Source organism: Schistocerca gregaria, chromosome 3 (assembly GCF_023897955.1).
Source record: "Schistocerca gregaria isolate iqSchGreg1 chromosome 3, iqSchGreg1.2, whole genome shotgun sequence".
Classification (NCBI taxonomy): domain Eukaryota; kingdom Metazoa; phylum Arthropoda; class Insecta; order Orthoptera; family Acrididae; genus Schistocerca; species Schistocerca gregaria.
In genome coordinates this window covers 658,683,565-658,708,066 of record NC_064922.1, presented here as the reverse complement: position 1 = coordinate 658,708,066, position 24,502 = coordinate 658,683,565, and positions in this window count along the sequence as shown.

Sequence of the window (24,502 nt, the reverse complement as noted above, 5' to 3'; positions counted from 1 at the left end):
AAGTATAGTAATAACATCCAAAAACCAAGAACTAAGTGATGTAATTGTAAATGATGTTTTTCACAAAATTATTAAGTGGTTCTCAGCAAATGGACTCTCTTTAAATTTTGATAAAACACAGTATATACAGTTCCTTACAGTAAATGGCACAACTCCAGTAATAAATATAGAATTTGAACAGAAGTCTGTAGCTAAGGTAGAATTTTCAAAATTTTTAGGTGTGTCCATTGATGAGAGGTTAAACTGGAAGCAACACATTGATGGTCTGCTGAAACGTCTGAGTTCAGCTACGTATGCTATTAGGGTTATTGCAAATTTTGGTGATAAGAATCTCAGTAAATTAGCTTACTATGCCTACTTTCATTCACTGCTTTCGTATGGCATCATATTCTGGGGTAATTCATCGTTGAGTAGAAAAGTATTCATTGCACAAAAACGTGTAATCAGAATAATTGCTGGAGCCCACCCACGGTCATCCTGCAGACATCTATTTAAGGATCTAGGGATCCTCACAGTAACCTCACAGTATATATATTCCCTTATGAAATTTGTTGATAATAATCCAACCCAATTCAAAAGTAATAGCAGTGTGCATACCTGTAACACCAGGAGAAAGGATGATCTTCACTATGCAGGGTTAAATCTGACTTTGGCACAGAAAGGGGTAAATTATGCTGCCACAAAAGTCTTTGGGCACCTACCAAACAGCATCAAAAGCCTGACAGATAGCCAACTAACATTTAAAAATAAATTAAAAGAATTTCTAGATGACAACTCCTTCTACTCATTGGCTGAATTTTTAGATATAAACTAAGTAAAAAAAAAAAAACTTAATCATTAGTGTCATGCAATATTTTGTGTAATGTAATTTCTTGTACAGACATCTTTTATTAACCTGACACGTTCCACATCATTACGAAGTGTCGTATTCATGATCTATGGAACAAGTATTAATCTAATCTAATCTAATCTAATCTAATCTTTGCTTTGCCCCACACCTATATGCCTTCACATCCTTTGCTGGCACGGAACACCATCTCTTGCCTGCCAGGTGTGTGTGTGTGTGTGTGTGTGTGTGTGTGTGTGTGTGTGTGTGCGTGTATTGGGGGGGGGGGGGGGGGGGTTTACTGCGGAACTGATGACTATCTATCAGGCCCTCTGTTTTATTCAATGGTCCTCCCTCATCCAACTTTTGTTATGAATAGATTCAATCAGTGGCCTTCAGGCTATTGCTTGGTGTTTTTCCTACCACCCCTTGGTCTCTGCAATCCATAACCTCCTTGCTGATCATGGTGCTGCTGCTTGTTCAGTTGATTTCCTTGGGGTTCCTGGCCATGTTGGTTTCCCGGTTAATGAACTTGCTAATCATCTGGTAGAGGGGAGGAGGGGGGGGGGGGCGATTAGCTACTCCTCATTCTCCATGACCCCTTCAGGGGCGGATCTGCAGCTAATCCCTTTTCGCTCAATCGTGGGCTTACTCTTGGGAGACTACTCTCTTGTCTAAAAGAACTCCACACGATCAATGACTCCCCCACCAGGTGGTATTCCTTCCTCTGCCACTCCTGGCGGGAATCTGCCATCCTTGCAAAGTTCTTATTGGCCATACTAGGTTGGCCCATGATTTTTTACTCCATAATGAGCCTCCAACCTCCACCACTTCCCCCTTCTTTATCTTAGGTGTTAGTGGACAATCCATGCACAGTTATGCCTGTCCTTGGTCTTCTTCGTGAAAGTGGTTTGTACTCTCAAATATAAATCCTTGAATTCTCCTCTGTCATTTGAGACCCTCTGTTAGCATAGTATTGGTCACAGAGGCCTTAATCTTACCTCCAAACCGGTCAGGTTCTTCCTACATTTTGTTTGACATGTTGTGCTGTTTTCTGTCCCCTTTTCTTGTGTCTTCTTCCCCTGCTGTTGTCCCCTTTGTATTGTCATAATTGTATGGTGTGGATGTCAGAACAGGTTGGTGGCTGTGCTGGTACCCCCACTGCATGTAGTGTTTCTGGGGCAGCCCTCTCTTTTCTATCCCCTTCCTGCTGCCCTGGTTTGCACATTAACCCTTCCCCTTCACTGGACTATGCTGTTTATGTAGTTTCTCCCTTGATTTCTGCTTTCCTAGATCACCCTTGATATCTGCTTTCCTAGGTCATGGGACCAATGACCATGCTGTTTGTTCCCTTCCCCTAAATCAACCAACTAATATTTTTTGCCACCATTCTTCTGACTGGACTGATGCGGCTTGCTATGAAGTCCTCTCATACCAATATCTATATTTCAGAATGCCATGTACACTCACAACATCCTCAATTATTTTTTGGTATATTATAGTTTCCATCTCTTTGTTCAGTTCTCACCCTCCACAGCTCTCTCAAGTACCATAGAAGTTACTCCTTGTGATCTCTCGGTTTTTCTCAGCTCAGTTGTTCAATGGTGTTCAGCTAAGTCATTGTTTTCATTTCACATGCAATATTTCAACAGCTGCCCGTGTCTTCTCTTTCGGGTGCATGGACTTCAACCAGACTGTGAGCTATTGTCTGTCTCAAGCCACTGTTTACAGCAGACTGTGAGCTTGATTCTTCCCGATGCCCACCATGCCCTTCGTTTCAATTATGTTTACTAAATGTTGTGACCACCATCATAATTCAGTGACATTCCCAGAGCACAGAGAAGCCAAGGGTTTCTAGTGTATGCTTCTCGTATGTGCTACTTTGGTGCAGCTAGAGTAGGGCACAAAAAAATCTCTGTGTAAGAACGTAGCTTAATGGTAATGCCATTCTGTGTCTGTATATGTGTGTTTTCTGTAAAACATTTATCAACAGTGATGATGTGCATGTTTTAATTCAACCGCCCACCCACATGCATGTGTCAATACTTGCTGTACATGTAAAAATTACAACACCATTTCATGCTCTTTTGTTTTTCAGAGCCAGACAGACATTCCATGAAACATACATTCTCTCAGCATTTCCCATCTTTGATGGATCTGATGGCCAGTGAGATATTAATAAACTGGGTACTGGACCACAAGCCTTGTTTTAATTGAAACCTTCATGCCTGTTCACTAGGTTTTCCAATATTTTTATTTCAATACTTGGTGTTGTACCACAATAATGATCTAATGATATTTCTTTCATTGTTAAATTAAAGGTAGGGCTTGATGGTAGCGGATTTGCTTACCTGTTTTAGCCAGATGTGTCACTGACGTTCCTTGCATCGGTCCTCAACTGCACTAACAGTCTGCTCCACAAAAGACCTGCCACATTCATCTGAAATCTTTGTCTCAGTCTCAGCCTCTTTCTCTGTCTCAGGATCAATGATTTTCAAGACATCCTTGATTTTGATTGCAACACCCATGCTGTTTCATGATTTGAGTAATCAATCATAGGGAACACAGTTGCAGGTGTAATTACTGAGGGAGGCTTTTCTTGTCTGAAATTGTTTGAGCTCTACTGACACAGTCTTTAGCACTGAATTTCTTTGTGACAGATGGTGATTGTTTAAGATATAGAGGTCAGTAGTCAGTTGTGGTCAGAATAGTGTTGTGTGTAGTTTTAAGTGCATATGCCAGAGTCAAGTGAATTCGAACATGGGTAAATCATTGATGACAGTATCGTGAGTGATTCCATAACCAAGGTAGGCAAAGGGTTTGGTGTTTCAAGATGCACCTTATTGAAGGTTTATACCACATACAGGGAAAGTGGAAAAACATCATCGATTAAATCACAATGCAGATGAAAGTGTGTTGAGTGTTTGTGACACACTGTAACTGAAGAGGACGGTGATGAAAAATAAGAGGACAACAGCTGCAGAAGTCACTGCGACTGAATGTCACATTCATGAATCCTATCAGCAGCAAAACAGCACAAAGGGAGCTCCATAAGCTGGGAATTGCAGGGTTGAACTGGAATTCAAAAATCACACATCACTAATACAAATGCCCATAACAGGAAAAAATGGTGTGGGAGTGATGGATTTTCCAATTGGTTGGGTGAACTGTGATTCATACATTCTACAACTTCTGATTGAGTTAACATCTGGTGTACACCATCCTAAACTCAGTAGACTTCTTACTGACAAGAGTGAAAGGAAGTGGGGGTTTGGTGGTGATTTGGACAGCCATACTGTGATATTACACGGATCCCATGGGAACTGCGCAAGGTTGCTTTACTATCACAGATTATGTTAGCATTTTGGCTGATCGAAGTACATCCTCTGGTACAATGTTTGTTCCCCAATGATGATGCTGTTTTCCATGCAGCTTGTGTTGTCTAGGACTGGCTCTGTGACCATGAGGGTGAATTGTCACATCTCCCCATATCACCACAAAACCAGATCTTAGTATTATTGTGCTTTGTGGTCTACTTTGGAGAGAAGAGCACATAATCAGTATCCACCTCCATCATCGTTACTTGAACTTGCCGCTATTTTGCAGGAATAATTGTATAACATTTCCTTAAAAACCATACAGAATGTACATTTAGTCATTCTGAGATAACTGGAAGCTTTTCCGAAAGCCAACAGTTTTCCTACACCATGTTAGGGATGGCAATTTGTAGTGTAGGAGTACTATGCGGCCCTGTGGGAGACTTTCCTGCTGGGGGAAATTTACTAACAAAACACAGGAAATGTGTTCAATGAGTGCACATCCACACTGTATTCCCTGGACACTGGATACACTCAGTGTACATGGCTAAGTCATGCAAGAGTGAAAATGTGTGTTCCCGACACTTTAAAATGGGGACCCACATGTTAAGGGGGCAACCGTAACAGAAAACATCAGTACTCCAGGATCCATGGGGGTTGGCGTTGGGCTGACCTCCCATTCTGTAAAAACCAAATACTCAGAAACCTAATAATGAAATAGCTGGTCTGACCTGTTTACAATGAACAGGAAGATAACTAAAGGACTTGAGATTGGGATCAAGGAATGTTCTATCTCTCTATCAAGCGGAGCTTTAAAAAAATTATTTTATCAGCTGAATGAGTACTGACTGGATTTTACAGCTATTCAAGAGGTGACAGAAGAATCACATAATTTTTTTATACCTACCAAAAGAAAGATCACATATTTGGTACTGGTTTTATTGTATATAAAAGGGAAAAAAATCTTATTATGGAATTCCAGGCAAAACCACACAGATTATGCAGCCTCAAAATCAAAGGAAAATTTTTCAGCTATACTGTTACAAGTGTTCATGACCCAACTGAAGAGAAGAGGCAAGAAGAGAAGGATTCTTTTTATGATGCGTTAGATGACGTATGCACTGCATGTCTGAGAGGGAAAAGTAATATAATTTTTGGAGATATGAATGCTAAAATAGGAAAAGATGATGAATATCAGTCTTGTAAAATGTAAACTTTCATAGCAGGGAATGTCACAATTAATAAAGTTTTCCAGGCTGTTATGCTGTTGTTGAGTGGATTTCACCTTAAAACCCAACGCTTCATCCCCACCTGCGGGTACTACTGATGAGCCAGGGAGTGAATCGGACATTCAAAGTAGCTACGATGCCCCTTGAAAATGTCCTCTGCACAAGGACATGAAATGTTGGTTTTTAAGGTGAAATCCATTTGACCATGGCATAATGGCAGAGAACATTTTATTAATTGTAATGTCAGTCTTGTTTTGGAAAATACAATCTACATGAGAACTCAAATGACAATGGGATCAGACACATACACTTTGCTTCTTCAATAAATGTGGTAGTGGGCAATACAACTTTTAAACACAAAGATATACCTAAAATGCCATGGGTATCTACAGATAAAAATATTTTTACCCAAATTGACCAACCCCTAATAGATGCAAGACATCTGTCCAACCTAATGGATGTTAGATGTTACAGGGGTACTAAAGTTGAGTCTGACCATTACTTTGTAATGGCAACATCGAAAGTCAAGTATCTAAAGCAAGGAAGGTATGTGGATCTCAAGTAAGAAAATTCCATATTGATAAGAAGCAGCCCGAGTCTGCTCACAGGTTCTCTGACCTCCCCAAGGAAGACCTGGCACACTTTCCCGACAGTGAGAGTATTGAGGAAATGTGGAAGAACGTAAAAGGCTCTTACAAAAGCTGCTGATGAATGGTGGTAGTGGTAGTGGTGGTGGTGGTGGTGGTGGTGGTGGTGGAGGAGGAGGAGAGCATAAAAGAAAGGAAAGAAAGAAACAGCTAACAGCTGAAAGAGATGCATGAAAAGTTAAATTAGAGACGAAAGGATTTTCAGACAAAGATGAATTTATGTAGAAATATAAATGGTTTAGTTTTGAGTAGTGATGGACTGATGAATGGTGGTACAGCAGAGAACCTAATAATGTGGCCTCCTGTAAATACAATGAACACAGAGGTAGAGGAACCAGTACCAACTGCTAAGGAAGTGGAGGCAGCCTCAAGAAGCTGAAAAATAATAATGCCTCAGGAATGATTTAATAAAAGAGAACTCATTAAAATGTGGAAAATGAACTTGCCAAACATTCCCATAATCTTTTGATTAAGATTTGCAGAGATGAAAGTATACCTGACAAATGGAACACAGATACCATGTGCCCAGTACATGAGAAAACGGTATTACGGTGTGCTCTAACTACAGGGGAATTTGCCTGTTACCTACAGCATATAAAATACTCTCCAACATCCTTTTTAAAAGGCTTACACCCTATGCTGAAAATGCTGTTGGTGACTATCAGTGGGGATTTCATCAAGGAAGATTTACTGTTGATCGGATCTTCAGGACATGGCCAATATTAGAAAAATGCAACAATTGGGATTGATACACATCTCCTCTTTAGAGATGTCAGATCAGCTTACAACAGTATTGATAGAAGGGAGCTGTATACATCAATGGAAGAGTTAGACACTCCTAATAAATTAATTGCCTTAGTGTAAGCTACTATGGAAAACACACAGAGTCAAATTAAAATACAGAATAATAATTTTATGAAAAGGATAGATTGCTACTCACCATATAGCAGAGATGCTGAGACACAGACAGGCACAACCAAAAGACTACTAAACACATAAAACTTTCAACCAGTAGGCCTTCTTCCAAATTGGACAACACAGCTCACACACATGATCACTGTCTCTCACTGTCGTGACTAGACACTGAGCAACTGTGCATGATGGGAGAAGCAGTGTGGGAGGCTGGGATAAGGACAAGTCTGGGGAGGGGAGGGGGAGGGAGAGCAGAGTATGGATGCTGTTTATGAGAGCACACAAAGACAAGGTGAGCAGAAGGTACGGCAGCTAGGTGCAGTCGGGTGGTACGACAAAGAACTTGTGGAATAGGGGGGCTGTGGGTGGGAAAAGGGAAGGATATACGTGGCATGGCAACAAACAAGCTGTCTGTCTGCATGAATGGCCACTGACAAACTGTGGCCAAGAACAGCCAGTTGCTGGGCATGGTACGCAACATAATATTCTTCATTTTAATGACTGCTTCACAGCCTGTGCCATCTGGATCCCGTCTACCAACACTAGCTTTTCTGAACTGCACATGTGGGAACTCTCCCGTTCCCACTCTGCAGCCTCATATTCCACAATTGCACCATCAGTCTTTTTATTTCTCCCTCCCCCCTTCCCATCCTGTGTCTTAACACCCGAGTGCACCTAGCTGCCCTAACCTCTCACCACCTTGCCTCTGTATTCTCCCACAAACAGCACTTTACCACCCCCCACCCTCATCCTGCTCTCCCTCTCCCTCTCCCTCCAAACCCCAGCCTTCTCCTTGTCACCACCACACACATTGCTTCTCCCATCTGGCTGATGCTTATGTGTTTAGTAGTCTTTTGGTTGTGCCTGTCTGGGACTCAACACCTACGCTACATGGTGAGTTGCAATCCATGCTTTTTGTAATATTGTCCTCATTCCATCTGGGATTTTACATTGTTTAAACTACAGTATATGATATGAAGTGCTGTGACCACAAAAAAGAGGAAAGGGACACACACTATGCTGCCTTCTGTTTAAGACAGCCATGTAAGAGGTCAGAAGAGAAGCAGTCATCAATACAAGAGGAACTACCCTGTACAAATCAGTTGATTTGAAGATGATATTGATATAATTGCAAGAACAAGATTATCCTATAGATAAACGAAACAAAAACAAAGTATATACCTGCAACTACAAGGGGAATGTCATAAATAATGCACAGGATTACATTTAAAATTTTGTCAGATGCAGTTGGAAGATTGAGGTCGAAGCACAAGTTTTTGTTTTTTCACTGTGTACTCTAAGATAAAATTGGGAATCGGTGTACAAGGACCCTGCAAGGGTCTCAGGCAGTGTGAATGTTGAAGACTAGTAGTCATACATCAAAATCGAATCTTTATGTGGCAAAAACCTGACAGAAATCCACAGTGTACTAAGTGCAGTTTGTGGTGAGTTAATCATATCTGTGGTGGTCATACGAGCATAGGCAATAATCCAAACCCTGGAAGGCCCAAAATGTCGACAGATGAATGAAGTGTGAAACTAGTGGCAAATGCTCTTGAAGAAGATTGCACTATGACTTGTGAGGACTCTCTAAAGCCATGGGAATACCCTCAACATCAGTATCCTGCATTGTGACAAACGATTTGAAGAAGAGAAAAATTTCTAAAAGAGAGGTCCCACACTGTTTGACTGAAGAAGAGCAGCAGAAATTCCTTGACATTGCAACCTTGCTCAAACAACAATTTGACCATGAAGGTCAAGAATTCTTGTGTCAATTTGTGAAGTGTGAATGAGAGACTTTGAACTGGGATTGAAATCACAGTCCAGTGAGTGGAGAACTTTAGATTATCCATGTCCAAAAAAATGGCTACATGCTCAGTCAAAGCTCAAGCAAATAATGATTTTTGCTTATGATCACCAAGGAATCATCATGACAGAGCAATGTATTATCATATTTTCCTGCAAAATCTGCACATAAAAATGGACAAAACCTGACCTCAGTTGCTTGAGGCTGGGCCACTCATTCTCCACAACAATGCTCGCCCACATATTAGCAATGTTAAAGCCCAAAAACTGCATGAATACAGATGGGAAGTGCTTCCGCATCCTCCCAACAGCCACGACACAATTTCACCAGACTTAGATGTGTTCCTGAAGTGGAAAAAACCTAAGCGAGGGTGTCATTATCTGTCTCTGGAAGAGCTACCTACCATTCAACACATAAATAGGAGTGGTGTTCTAGATGGAATAATAGAGCCACTGAGACTTGGAATTCAGTCATAGAGAAGCAGGGAGACTAGACTGAATGACTGAAAACAGATATTGAAAAAAATGTGTAAATACACCAACAAAATAGTGTGTGAAACTTCCTGGCAGATTAAAACTGTGTGCCCGACCGAGACTCGAACTCGGGACCTTTGCCTTTCGCGGGCAAGTGCTCTACCAACCGAGCCACCGAAGCACGACTCACGTCTGGTACTCACAGCTTTACTTCTGCCAGTATCCGTCTCCTACCTTCCAAACTTTACAGAAGCTCTTCTGCCAACCTTGCAGAACTAGCACTCCTGAAAGAAAGGATACTGCGGAGACATGGCTTAGCCACAGCCTGGGGGATGTTTCCAGAATGAGATTTTCACTCTGCAGCGGAGTGTGCGCTGATATGAAACTTCCTGGCAGATTAAAACTGTGTGCCCGACCGAGACTCGAACTCGGGACCTTTGCCTTTCGGGGGCAAGTGCTCTACCAACCGAGCCACCGAAGCACGACTCACGTCTGGTACTCACAGCTTTACTTCTGCCAGTATCCGTCTCCTACCTTCCAAACTTTACAGAAGCTCTTCTGCCAACCTTGCAGAACTAGCACTCCTGAAAGAAAGGATACTGCGGAGACATGGCTTAGCCACAGCCTGGGGGATGTTTCCAGAATGAGATTTTCACTCTGCAGCGGAGTGTGCGCTGATATGAAACTTCCTGGCAGATTAAAACTGTGTGCCCGACCGAGACTCGAACTCGGGACCTTTGCCTTTCGCGGGCAAGTGCTCTACCAACCGAGCCACCGAAGCAAGACTCACGTCTGGTACTCACAGCTTTACTTCTGCCAGTATCCGTCTCCTACCTTCCAAACTTTACAGAAGCTCTTCTGCCAACCTTGCAGAACTAGCACTCCTGAAAGAAAGGATACTGCGGAGACATGGCTTAGCCACAGCCTGGGGGATGTTTCCAGAATGAGATTTTCACTCTGCAGCGGAGTGTGCGCTGATATGAAACTTCCTGGCAGATTAAAACTGTGTGCCCAACCGAGACTCGAACTCGGGACCTTTGCCTTTCGCGGGCAAGTGCTCTACCAACCGAGCCACCGAAGCACGACTCACGTCTGGTACTCACAGCTTTACTTCTGCCAGTATCCGTCTCCTACCTTCCAAACTTTACAGAAGCTCTTCTGCCAACCTTGCAGAACTAGCACTCCTGAAAGAAAGGATACTGCGGAGACATGGCTTAGCCACAGCCTGGGGGATGTTTCCAGAATGAGATTTTCACTCTGCAGCGGAGTGTGCGCTGATATGAAACTTCCTGGCAGATTAAAACTGTGTGCCCGACCGAGACTCGAACTCGGGACCTTTGCCTTTCGCGGGCAAGTGCTCTACCAACCGAGCCACCGAAGCACGACTCACGTCTGGTACTCACAGCTTTACTTCTGCCAGTATCCGTCTCCTACCTTCCAAACTTTACAGAAGCTCTTCTGCCAACCTTGCAGAACTAGCACTCCTGAAAGAAAGGATACTGCGGAGACATGGCTTAGCCACAGCCTGGGGGATGTTTCCAGAATGAGATTTTCACTCTGCAGCGGAGTGTGCGCTGATATGAAACTTCCTGGCAGATTAAAACTGTGTGCCCGACCGAGACTCGAACTCGGGACCTTTGCCTTTCGCGGGCAAGTGCTCTACCAACCGAGCCACCGAAGCACGACTCACGTCTGGTACTCACAGCTTTACTTCTGCCAGTATCCGTCTCCTACCTTCCAAACTTTACAGAAGCTCTTCTGCCAACCTTGCAGAACTAGCACTCCTGAAAGAAAGGATACTGCAGAGACATGGCTTAGCCACAGCCTGGGGGATGTTTCCAGAATGAGATTTTCACTCTGCAGCGGAGTGTGCGCTGATATGAAACTTCCTGGCAGATTAAAACTGTGTGCCCGACCGAGACTCGAACTCGGGACCTTTGCCTTTCGCGGGCAAGTGCTCTACCAACCGAGCCACCGAAGCACGACTCACGTCTGGTACTCACAGCTTTACTTCTGCCAGTATCCGTCTCCTACCTTCCAAACTTTACAGAAGCTCTTCTGCCAACCTTGCAGAACTAGCACTCCTGAAAGAAAGGATACTGCGGAGACATGGCTTAGCCACAGCCTGGGGGATGTTTCCAGAATGAGATTTTCACTCTGCAGCGGAGTGTGCGCTGATATGAAACTTCCTGGCAGATTAAAACTGTGTGCCCGACCGAGACTCGAACTCGGGACCTTTGCCTTTCGCGGGCAAGTGCTCTACCAACCGAGCCACCGAAGCACGACTCACGTCTGGTACTCACAGCTTTACTTCTGCCAGTATCCGTCTCCTACCTTCCAAACTTTACAGAAGCTCTTCTGCCAACCTTGCAGAACTAGCACTCCTGAAAGAAAGGATACTGCGGAGACATGGCTTAGCCACAGCCTGGGGGATGTTTCCAGAATGAGATTTTCACTCTGCAGCGGAGTGTGCGCTGATATGAAACTTCCTGGCAGATTAAAACTGTGTGCCCGACCGAGACTCGAACTCGGGACCTTTGCCTTTCGCGGGCAAGTGCTCTACCAACCGAGCCACCGAAGCACGACTCACGTCTGGTACTCACAGCTTTACTTCTGCCAGTATCCGACTCCTACCTTCCAAACTTTACAGAAGCTCTTCTGCCAACCTTGCAGAACTAGCACTCCTGAAAGAAAGGATACTGCGGAGACATGGCTTAGCCACAGCCTGGGGGATGTTTCCAGAATGAGATTTTCACTCTGCAGCGGAGTGTGCGCTGATATGAAACTTCCTGGCAGATTAAAACTGTGTGCCCGACTGAGACTCGAACTCGGGACCTTTGCCTTTCGCGGGCAAGTGCTCTACCAACCGAGCCACCGAAGCACGACTCACGTCTGGTACTCACAGCTTTACTTCTGCCAGTATCCGTCTCCTACCTTCCAAACTTTACAGAAGCTCTTCTGCCAACCTTGCAGAACTAGCACTCCTGAAAGAAAGGATACTGCGGAGACATGGCTTAGCCACAGCCTGGGGGATGTTTCCAGAATGAGATTTTCACTCTGCAGCGGAGTGTGCGCTGATATGAAACTTCCTGGCAGATTAAAACTGTGTGCCCAACCGAGACTCGAACTCGGGACCTTTGCCTTTCGCGGGCAAGTGCTCTACCAACCGAGCCACCGAAGCACGACTCACGTCTGGTACTCACAGCTTTACTTCTGCCAGTATCCGTCTCCTACCTTCCAAACTTTACAGAAGCTCTTCTGCCAACCTTGCAGAACTAGCACTCCTGAAAGAAAGGATACTGCGGAGACATGGCTTAGCCACAGCCTGGGGGATGTTTCCAGAATGAGATTTTCACTCTGCAGCGGAGTGTGCGCTGATATCAAACTTCCTGGCAGATTAAAACTGTGTGCCCGACCGAGACTCGAACTCGGGACCTTTGCCTTTCGCGGGCAAGTGCTCTACCAACCGAGCCACCGAAGCACGACTCACGTCTGGTACTCACAGCTTTACTTCTGCCAGTATCCGTCTCCTACCTTCCAAACTTTACAGAAGCTCTTCTGCCAACCTTGCAGAACTAGCACTCCTGAAAGAAAGGATACTGCGGAGACATGGCTTAGCCACAGCCTGGGGGATGTTTCCAGAATGAGATTTTCACTCTGCAGCGGAGTGTGCGCTGATATGAAACTTCCTGGCAGATTAAAACTGTGTGCCCGACCGAGACTCGAACTCGGGACCTTTGCCTTTCGCGGGCAAGTGCTCTACCAACCGAGCCACCGAAGCACGACTCACGTCTGGTACTCACAGCTTTACTTCTGCCAGTATCCGTCTCCTACCTTCCAAACTTTACAGAAGCTCTTCTGCCAACCTTGCAGAACTAGCACTCCTGAAAGAAAGGATACTGCGGAGACATGGCTTAGCCACAGCCTGGGGGATGTTTCCAGAATGAGATTTTCACTCTGCAGCGGAGTGTGCGCTGATATGAAACTTCCTGGCAGATTAAAACTGTGTGCCCGACCGAGACTCGAACTCGGGACCTTTGCCTTTCGCGGGCAAGTGCTCTACCAACCGAGCCACCGAAGCACGACTCACGTCTGGTACTCACAGCTTTACTTCTGCCAGTATCCGTCTCCTACCTTCCAAACTTTACAGAAGCTCTTCTGCCAACCTTGCAGAACTAGCACTCCTGAAAGAAAGGATACTGCGGAGACATGGCTTAGCCACAGCCTGGGGGATGTTTCCAGAATGAGATTTTCACTCTGCAGCGGAGTGTGCGCTGATATGAAACTTCCTGGCAGATTAAAACTGTGTGCCCAACCGAGACTCGAACTCGGGACCTTTGCCTTTCGCGGGCAAGTGCTCTACCAACCGAGCCACCGAAGCACGACTCACGTCTGGTACTCACAGCTTTACTTCTGCCAGTATCCGTCTCCTACCTTCCAAACTTTACAGAAGCTCTTCTGCCAACCTTGCAGAACTAGCACTCCTGAAAGAAAGGATACTGCGGAGACATGGCTTAGCCACAGCCTGGGGGATGTTTCCAGAATGAGATTTTCACTCTGCAGCGGAGTGTGCGCTGATATGAAACTTCCTGGCAGATTAAAACTGTGTGCCCGACCGAGACTCGAACTCGGGACCTTTGCCTTTCGCGGGCAAGTGCTCTACCAACCGAGCCACCGAAGCACGACTCACGTCTGGTACTCACAGCTTTACTTCTGCCAGTATCCGACTCCTACCTTCCAAACTTTACAGAAGCTCTTCTGCCAACCTTGCAGAACTAGCACTCCTGAAAGAAAGGATACTGCGGAGACATGGCTTAGCCACAGCCTGGGGGATGTTTCCAGAATGAGATTTTCACTCTGCAGCGGAGTGTGCGCTGATATGAAACTTCCTGCCCGCGAAAGGCAAAGGTCCCGAGTTCGAGTCTCGGTCGGGCACACAGTTTTAATCTGCCAGGAAGTTTCATATCAGCGCACACTCCGCTGCAGAGTGAAAATCTCATTCTGGAAACATCCCCCAGGCTGTGGCTAAGCCATGTCTCCGCAGTATCCTTTCTTTCAGGAGTGCTAGTTCTGCAAGGTTGGCAGAAGAGCTTCTGTAAAGTTTGGAAGGTAGGAGACGGATACTGGCAGAAGTAAAGCTGTGAGTACCAGACGTGAGTCGTGCTTCGGTGGCTCGGTTGGTAGAGCACTTGCCCGCGAAAGGCAAAGGTCCCGAGTTCGAGTCTCGGTCGGGCACACAGTTTTAATCTGCCAGGAAGTTTCATATCAGCGCACACTCCGCTGCAGAGTGAAAATCTCATTCTGGAAACATCCCCCAGGCTGTGGCTAAGCCATGTCTCCACAGTATCCTTTCTTTCAGGAGTGCTAGTTCTGCAAGGTTGGCAGAAGAGCTTCTGTAAAGTTTGGAAGGTAGGAGACGGATACTGGCAGAAGTAAAGCTGTGAGTACCAGACGTGAGTCGTGCTTCGGTGGCTCGGTTGGTAGAGCACTTGCCCGCGAAAGGCAAAGGTCCCGAGTTCGAGTCTCGGTCGGGCACACAGTTTTAATCTGCCAGGAAGTTTCATATCAGCGCACACTCTGCTGCAGAGTGAAAATCTCATTCTGGAAACATCCCCCAGGCTGTGGCTAAGCCATGTCTCCGCAGTATCCTTTCTTTCAGGAGTGCTAGTTCTGCAAGGTTGGCAGAAGAGCTTCTGTAAAGTTTGGAAGGTAGGAGACGGATACTGGCAGAAGTAAAGCTGTGAGTACCAGACGTGAGTCGTGCTTCGGTGGCTCGGTTGGTAGAGCACTTGCCCGCGAAAGGCAAAGGTCCCGAGTTCGAGTCTCGGTCGGGCACACAGTTTTAATCTGCCAGGAAGTTTCATATCAGCGCACACTCCGCTGCAGAGTGAAAATCTCATTCTGGAAACATCCCCCAGGCTGTGGCTAAGCCATGTCTCCGCAGTATCCTTTCTTTCAGGAGTGCTAGTTCTGCAAGGTTGGCAGAAGAGCTTCTGTAAAGTTTGGAAGGTAGGAGACGGATACTGGCAGAAGTAAAGCTGTGAGTACCAGACGTGAGTCGTGCTTCGGTGGCTCGGTTGGTAGAGCACTTGCCCGCGAAAGGCAAAGGTCCCGAGTTCGAGTCTCGGTCGGGCACACAGTTTTAATCTGCCAGGAAGTTTCATATCAGCGCACACTCTGCTGCAGAGTGAAAATCTCATTCTGGAAACATCCCCCAGGCTGTGGCTAAGCCATGTCTCCGCAGTATCCTTTCTTTCAGGAGTGCTAGTTCTGCAAGGTTGGCAGAAGAGCTTCTGTAAAGTTTGGAAGGTAGGAGACGGATACTGGCAGAAGTAAAGCTGTGAGTACCAGACGTGAGTCGTGCTTCGGTGGCTCGGTTGGTAGAGCACTTGCCCGCGAAAGGCAAAGGTCCCGAGTTCGAGTCTCGGTCGGGCACACAGTTTTAATCTGCCAGGAAGTTTCATATCAGCGCACACTCCGCTGCAGAGTGAAAATCTCATTCTGGAAACATCCCCCAGGCTGTGGCTAAGCCATGTCTCCGCAGTATCCTTTCTTTCAGGAGTGCTAGTTCTGCAAGGTTGGCAGAAGAGCTTCTGTAAAGTGTGGAAGGTAGGAGACGGATACTGGCAGAAGTAAAGCTGTGAGTACCAGACGTGAGTCGTGCTTCGGTGGCTCGGTTGGTAGAGCACTTGCCCGCGAAAGGCAAAGGTCCCGAGTTCGAGTCTCGGTCGGGCACACAGTTTTAATCTGCCAGGAAGTTTCATATCAGCGCACACTCCGCTGCAGAGTGAAAATCTCATTCTGGAAACATCCCCCAGGCTGTGGCTAAGCCATGTCTCCGCAGTATCCTTTCTTTCAGGAGTGCTAGTTCTGCAAGGTTGGCACAAGAGCGTCTGTAAAGTTTGGAAGGTAGGAGACGGATACTGGCAGAAGTAAAGCTGTGAGTACCAGACGTGAGTCGTGCTTCGGTGGCTCGGTTGGTAGAGCACTTGCCCGCGAAAGGCAAAGGTCCCGAGTTCGAGTCTCGGTCGGGCACACAGTTTTAATCTGCCAGGAAGTTTCATATCAGCGCACACTCCGCTGCAGAGTGAAAATCTCATTCTGAAAATAGTGTGTATTATTTATGAAACATCCCTTGTAAGAAAAACTATCCATATGGGCTCCCATCCATAGAAATTGGTTCATATAAGTTTCATGTCAGGCGTAATTTCACTTACCTTGCATCAGAGGTAAACTGTAAGAATAATGCAGTGCTGAAATCCAAAAATGAATATTGTCTCCCAACAAGTGCTACCATGGCCTCAGAAAACATCTGAAATCTAAGTTGCTATTCAGGAAAACTACAGATACGAAGCTTAAAGTTAACCATATCTCAAACATATTAACTCTCTACTTTTTCAAATTTCTCAGAGTCAATGGTTCACTTACAGACAATCCTGTCCTACAGATACCAATCCTCAGAAACCGGTTTTTTAAATTAAGATCCATGTTTGATACCAGTACATTTCTTTTTGCCAGAAATGCTCTCTTTGCTTGTGATAGTTTTTTATGTCCTCCTTGCTTCATCCATCATGTGTTACTTTGCATCCAAGGAAGCACAATTCCTTCACTTTGTCTACTTCATGGTCCCTAATTTTGATGTTAAATTTATTGCTACCCTCGTTTCGGCTTCTCCTCATTACTTGTCTGTGTGTCTCTTCAGTCTGCTCTAAGCCCTTAGGATGTGCTCGTTAGACTGTTCAATCTGTTCAACAAATCCTATAATTCTTCCTCACTTTACCAAGCAGGATGGCACAGTGGTTAACACGGTGGACTCTCATTCAGGAGGACTACAGTTCAAACCTAAGCCCAGCCATCCTGATTTAGGCTTTCCATGATTTCCCTAAATCACTTCAGGAAAATGCCAGGATGGTTCCTTTGACAAAGGTCACAGCCAATTTCCTTCCCCATCCTTCCTAACCTGAGCTTGTGCTCCTTCTCTAATAACCTCACTGTTGACGGGACTCTGAACGCCAATCTCCTCCTCTTCCTCATTTTCATTGAGGATAATAAGGCCATCAGTCAACCATATCTTTTCAAGCTTTTCACTGTGAATTTTAATTACACTTCAAAATCTCTCTCTTATTTCCAACATTACTTCTCCAAAGTACAGATTGAACAGTAGTAGTGAGAGATTACCTCATTGTCTTATACCCTTTCTAAACCCCAGCACTTCATTCTTGGTCTTCCGTTCTTATTTTCCCCCTCTTGTTTCTTGTATCTTTCCCTATAGCTTATACTTCCTTTCCTGAGAATGTTGAAAATCTTGCATCATTTTACTTCATTTTTTTAGTCTTGCTTCCGTTATCAAGTGCAGCATCCTAAATGCTTCTCTGGTGCCCTTGTCTTTTCTAAAGCCAAGTTGATCACTATCTAACATTTCCAAATATTTGTTCCAAAATGATGTAGTCTAACTGGTAGCTTCCTCTTTCTCCAGGCCTTTCCCAAGTGTATCTTCTTCTCTTTTGACTTTTGAACATTGTATTCACTATTACTAGCTGAAAGTTGACAGAACTCAATCATGCTTCCTCCTCTCTCATTTCTGCTACCCATCTCATCATGTAATGCAACTCTGTCTTCTATTTCTTGATTTTTCATTTCTCTTCAGAAGTTCAACATCATATATTTTCTCTACCTCTGCATCAATATCCTTCCTCCTCTCTCATTCCTACTACCCATCTCATTATGTAATGCAACTGTCTTCTATTTCTTGATTTTATCATTTCTCTTTAGAGGTTCAATATCATCATATATTTTCTCTACTTCTTCAGCTCCTGCTTGTGATATCTGCATGTATAAGCAAACTACCATATTGTTGTTGCTGTTGATTCTGATAAGAACTAAACTGTTCACAGTAACTCACTCTCTTCCCTACTTTCCTGTTCACGACAATTCCTCCTCCCATTCCACCATTTTGTGCTGCTGTTGACACTATGCTGTACTCACCTGGCCAGAAACCCTGACCTTATTTTCAAAGACACCCACTATACCTTGACTGAGCCTTTTCATTTAAGATTTTTCAGCTTCTCTGTCACTCTCAGACTTTTGACATTCCCCATACTGACTTGTAGAACGTTATTCTTCTGTTGGTTATTCAATCTTTTCGTTGTCATTAGTCCCCTTCAGCAGTTCCTGCACAGGGCTTTGAATGGTGACTGATACGAAATCTTTTGGCTATGAAGAGATCATCGTGATAGTTGTTTTCAATTACAGGCCATATGTCCTGCAGATACATGTCATGTGTCTTTTATGATAAGAAGCCTTCAGCTGCCTTTGATGATGATTTTTATTCAAAATTTAAGCAGTGGTTGGGATTGAAGCTGGACTCAGGACACATTCGATTACTAGTCTAAAACTTTAGCTCTTGGCCACACTAGAGAAATGGTACGTGCTTCATCTCAATTCCTGGTATCAGTACGATCAATTTTTTTGCTGATCATGTGAAGATTTTTTATGGTACATCTACATCTACATTCACAATTAAGTGCCTGGCAGAGGGTTCAATGAACCATCTTCATGCTCTCTCTCTCTACCGTTCCACTCTCAAATGGCACGCGGGAAAAACAAGCACTTAAATTTTTCCATGTGAGCCCTGATTTCTCTTATTTTATCATGATGATCATTTCTCCTCATGTGGGTGGGTGCCAACAGAAAGCTTTCGCAATCTGAGGAGAATACTGGTTATTGAAATTTCATAAGAAGATCCCATCACAACGAAAAATGCCTTTGTTTTAATGATTGCCACTCCAATTCACATATCATGTCTGTGGCGCTATCTCCCCTATTTTGCGGTAATACAAAACAAGCTGCCTATCTTTGAACTTTACCAATATTATCCATCAGTCCCATCTGATACAGATCCCACACTACACAGCAGTATTTCAGAATAGGGCAGACAAGTGTAGTGTAAGTAGTCTCTTTAGTAGATCTGTTGCATCCTCTACATGTTCTGCCAATGAATCACCGTCTTTGGTTTGCTCTACCCACAACATTATCTATCTGATCATTCCAGTTTAGGTTACTTGTAACTGTAATCCCTGAGTATTTAGTTGAATTTACAGCCTTCATATTTGTGTGACTTATCGCATAATTTTCTTTACTAAGGGTTAATTACCACTTTTTCCACCACACAGATATCTTATCTAAATCATTTTGCAACTCGTTTTGGTCATCTGATGACTTTACAAGATGGTAAATGACAGCATCATCTGCAAATGATCTAAGAGGGCTACTCAGATTGTCTAATATGTCATTAATATAGATCAGGAACAATTGAGGGCCTGTAAGACTTCCTTGTGGAATGCCAAATATTAATTTTGTTTTGCTCAATAACCTTCCGTCTATTACTACAAACTGTGACCTTCTGACAGGAAATCACAAATCCAGTCGCACAACTCAGGCGATATTCGATAGGCACACAGTTGGGTTAAAAGGCGTTTGTGAGGAACTGTGTCGAAAGCCTTCTGAAAATCTAAAAATATGGAGCCAATTTGACATCCCCTGTTGATAGCACTCATTACTTCATGTGTATAAAGAGCTAGTTGTGTTCCGCAAGAACAATATTTTCGGAATCTGTGCTGACTATGTGTCAATAAAACTTCATAATGTTGGAATACAAAATATGTTCCAAAACCCTACTGCAAATCGACGTTAGTGATATGGGCCTGTAAGTACTCCTATTTCCCTTTATGGATGTTGGTGTGACTTGAGCAACTTTCCAGTCTTTACGTACAGAACTTTCTAAGAGAGAGTGGTTCTATATAATTGCTAAATATGGAGCTATTGCATCTGCATACTCGGAAGGGAATCTGACTGGTATACCATCTGAACCAAATGCCTTGCCTTTATTAAGTGCTTTATTAAGCTGCTTTGTGACATCAAGGATATACTTCTATGTTTCTCATCTTCACAGTTGTTCTTGATTGGAATTCGGGAGTATTTACTTCGTCTTGTTTTTGTGAAGGAGTTTCAGAAAACCGTGTTTGACAACTCTGCGGTGGCATTGTCATTAGTGACTTCACCGATATTATCGTGTAGTGAAGGTACTGATTTGTGTTCTGCCACTGGTGTGCTTTATATATGACCAGAATCTCTTTGGGTTTTCTGCCATATTTGGAGATAAGAGTTTCGTTGTGGAATTAAAAGCATCTGGCATTGAAGCACATGCTATCTTTCGAACTTCTGCAAAACTTTGCCAATATTTGGGATTTTGCGTTCTTTTAAATTTGGCATGCATTTTCGTTGCTTCTGCAACAGCGATCTGACCCGTTTTATGTACCATGGGGGATCAATACCACCACTTATTAATTTATGTGGTATATATCTCACAATTGCCATTAATACTTTCTCTTTGAAATCATTCCACATTTTTCTACGCTTATGTGATTAGATCGGGAGTGGAGGCGCTCTCTTAAAAAGGCATTACGAGCATTTTTATCAGCCTTTTTAAATAGATGTACTTTTTGTTTCTTTTTTATGGTTATGGGTGTTATGGTATTCAGCCTAGCAGCAAATGCTTTGTGGCCGCTAATCCCGGTATTCGTCATGATACTCACTATTTGTTCAGGATTATTTGTTGCTGAGAGTCAAGTATACTTTTGCAACCATTTACGCTTCGAGTAGGCTCACAAACTAATTGTTCAAAATAATTTTTTGAGAAAGCATTCAGTAGAATTTTGGATGACATTTTATGCCTGCCGCGGCTTTAAATGTATAATTTTTCCAGCATATGGAGGGTAGATTAAAGTCATCACCAACTATAACTGCATGATTGGGGTACCTATTTGAAATTAGACTCAAGTTTTCTTTGAACTGTTCAACAACTATATCTTCTGAGTCGGGGGGGGGGGGGGGGGGGGGGTTCAGTAAAATGATCCAATTAATAGTTTAGACCGATTGTCAAGTACAGCCTCTACCCATACTATTTCGCAGGAACTGTCTACTTCAATTTCACTACAAGGCAAACTACTTCTGACAGTAATAAATACTCCACCACCAACTGTATTTAATCTATCCTTTCTGAACACTGTTACGTCATTTGAAAAAAATGTCCACTGAACTTATTTCCAGCTTTAGCCAGCTTTCTGTACCTATAACTATTTGAGCTTCAGTGCTTGGAGCACTGGTTCTTCCCCAACACAGCTATGACAATTTACAACTACAACACCGATCATTTCTGCAACTACCTTATTGTGTTTTACCTGCCCCCTTTTAGACAAACACCTTTTCGTTGGTTACCTGGAACCCTCTAACCTAAAAAACTGTCCAGTCCCTTCCACACAGCTCCCACTAACTGTGTAGCCGCTTCCTGTGTGTAGTGGACTCCTGACCTATTAAGCGGAACCCAGAAACCCACCACCCAATGGTGCAAGTCAAGGAATGTGCAGCCTACACAGTCACAGAATCTTTTGAGCCTCTGATTCAGACCCTCCACTCAACTCTGCACCAAAGGATGACAGTCGGTTCTGTCGTTGATGCTGCAGATGGTGAGCTCCATCTTAATCTTGGAAGCAAGACTGGCGGTCTTTACCATTTCCGCTAGCTGCCCGAAACCAAAGAGAATCTTCTCCAATCCAAAGTGACAAGTCATTGGTACCGACACAGGCCACCACCTGCAACTGGCTGCGCCCTGTACTCTTCATGGCATCTGGAAGCACCCTTTCCACATCCGGAATGACTCCCTTCCAATATGTACACGGAGTGCACATTGGCTTCCTTCCTCTTCTTGGCAGCCATGTTCCTAAGGGGCCCCATTATGTGCCTAATGTTGGAGCTCCCAATTACCAGCAAACCCACTCTCTGGGAATGCCCAGACCTTGCAGGCCAAGAAGCTTCATCTGGAACAGGGTGGACAACTGCATCTGGCTCAGAGACTTTGTCGGCCATAGATAACGCGCAAAATCTGTTCGTCAAATGAACCACGGAGGCCCTATGATCGGCCCCATGAAAAGTCTTTCACTGCCTGCCAGACTTTGGAATGATCTCCGACTCTGCCACATGTGAGGGGTCAACCTCAGTGCACGCAGTACCCGGGGTCAGCCACAGCAGTGGATAGATCGAGAGACATGTGGGTTGTGCTCAACATCCCCGTGTCCGGCCCCCCACAGTGATGCCCCTTGGCAGCAGCCTCAAGCTGTGTGATGGAAGCAAACACTGCCTGGAGCTGTGAGCAAAGGATCACCAACTCAGCTCGCATCTGTACATTGCAGTGTACACACGTTATTAGCAACAGGAACTCTTGGTGCTCTCTCACTGACGGTCTAAGCAAAACAAACAAAATCCTGTACAATACAAGGGTCGATACAACGGTCGATAGCAACGGTAGTACTGTACGCTACACTGTTTCTAAAATGAAAGGTTGCTCCTAGTAAGCACTCAAACACACAAGAAATTTAAAAAAAAAATACTACTAACTTCAAAGGTAACCGAAAAGCAGTTGCTCCTGTTTGAAGCTTGTAGAAATATGTAATAAGCAAATGATGTACTCGCCTTATTAGCAGCAGGAACTCATGGTGCTCTCTTACTTGACGGTCTAACCGACAATCAGTAACAGTGAATAGAGTACTTCTATGCCACTGCTCTTTTTATAAAGAGAAATTACATCAGATATTAAATGTAGCATATGTACAAAGTGTGGACATTTTTGTGTAAATGAGAAGACATTACTTGCACAACTAATAGGCAGAACATGTTACCCTATCCTTGTGGTTTCCAGTATTTTCATGAAGACTTTTTTAGGGTATTTATTTCCAAACAACCAGCTGCCAAACAACTACAGACACAGTTGTACCAATCAGTGGAGACATAAAATATGGCAGCTTGGACAGCACAATAGGTAACAACCATAATTCATTTGAACTTCTCCAACAAAACAAACATTTTCTTAAATAAGAAAGATGAGTATCTCATATCACAAAGGAAACAAAAAAATTAAAGATATTTATACAGATATGTTACACACAAAAGATCATCATTCAGAAATCATATAAAAACTGAACAAATGTACCTACCCGGATACAAGTCACTATTAAATTACAGTATGTGTGATATAAGGAAAAGGAGAATAGCTACATACACAAAAAGTGGAAAAAGTCCCAGATTATAGATCTAAATAAGTATTGCACTGAAAGTCTCTTTTTGTACTATGCTTCAATATGAGACACGAAGTACACACAGTAACAGTTCTGACAATGTATAGGCCCCCAACAGCAAAGGTTTCAAACTTCATGAAGCATTAAGGGTGCTAACCACACTTAGTAGAAATAACTGAGAAGTGGTTGGTTGTGGACTTGTCAATACTGATTTCATCTCAGATACATCTGATCAAGGACACTTAGAATGATTTGCATCTAGTTGAACAGACTTACAACTGCTTCACGGTGGAAAGATAACCCCTTAATCTTACAGAAAACAAATAACATGCTTTTCCAAATACATAAAAATTTCTTAGAGATATCAGAAGTAGACATCAAAGGACATAGAGAATGAAGTTGAATATGTGAAGTTCCTAGTCATCCAGATGGTTAATAAGGGAAGATAGTACTATCACATGAGTAAGTTAAGAAAAAAGCTTAGTTCTGTCCACTTTGCACTTAGGAATCTCTCTCACTGTTTTGACCTGCAGTTGGGATTGATAGAAGATTTTTCATACTTTCATTTAGTACTGTTCTATGGCATAATCTTCTGAGGTAATGCAGCTAAGGTCAAAAAGTATTCCACAGAAGAATGCAGTAAAAAGCTGACGAAACATCTCACAGAAGCCTTCTCAGGGACCTGCGTATTCTCACATTTATGTGTAAATACATATACTGCCTGAAGGTATTTATGTTAAATAACACAAGTGAATTTAGGATGAGCTGATGAGCTGTACAAGTCACTCCCACAACTCTAAAAGTAGAAATAAATTCCACTGTGCCTATGTAACCCTATAAAGAGTTCAAAAAGGAATTTTATATTTTGGTGCCACATTCTATGATGGCTGCCAGTAGATTCATAGAGGACACTGAAAATCCCCAGGCGGTCAAAAACAAAGAACAGGGATGCTTCATCAGCCTCTTCTTCTACTGTTAAACAGGATCTAAATTCTCCTTAACTCTAATGCCACTGTTAACAGGATCATAACTTTGCCAGCATACTGATAGCTAAGAGCATTCTTGAGTTAGTAAATGATTTGTTTGAAGTATTTGACAAAAATGGCAGTCAAGTAGGTAGAGAGAGAGAGAGAGAGAGAGAGAGAGAGAGAGACTTTTGAAA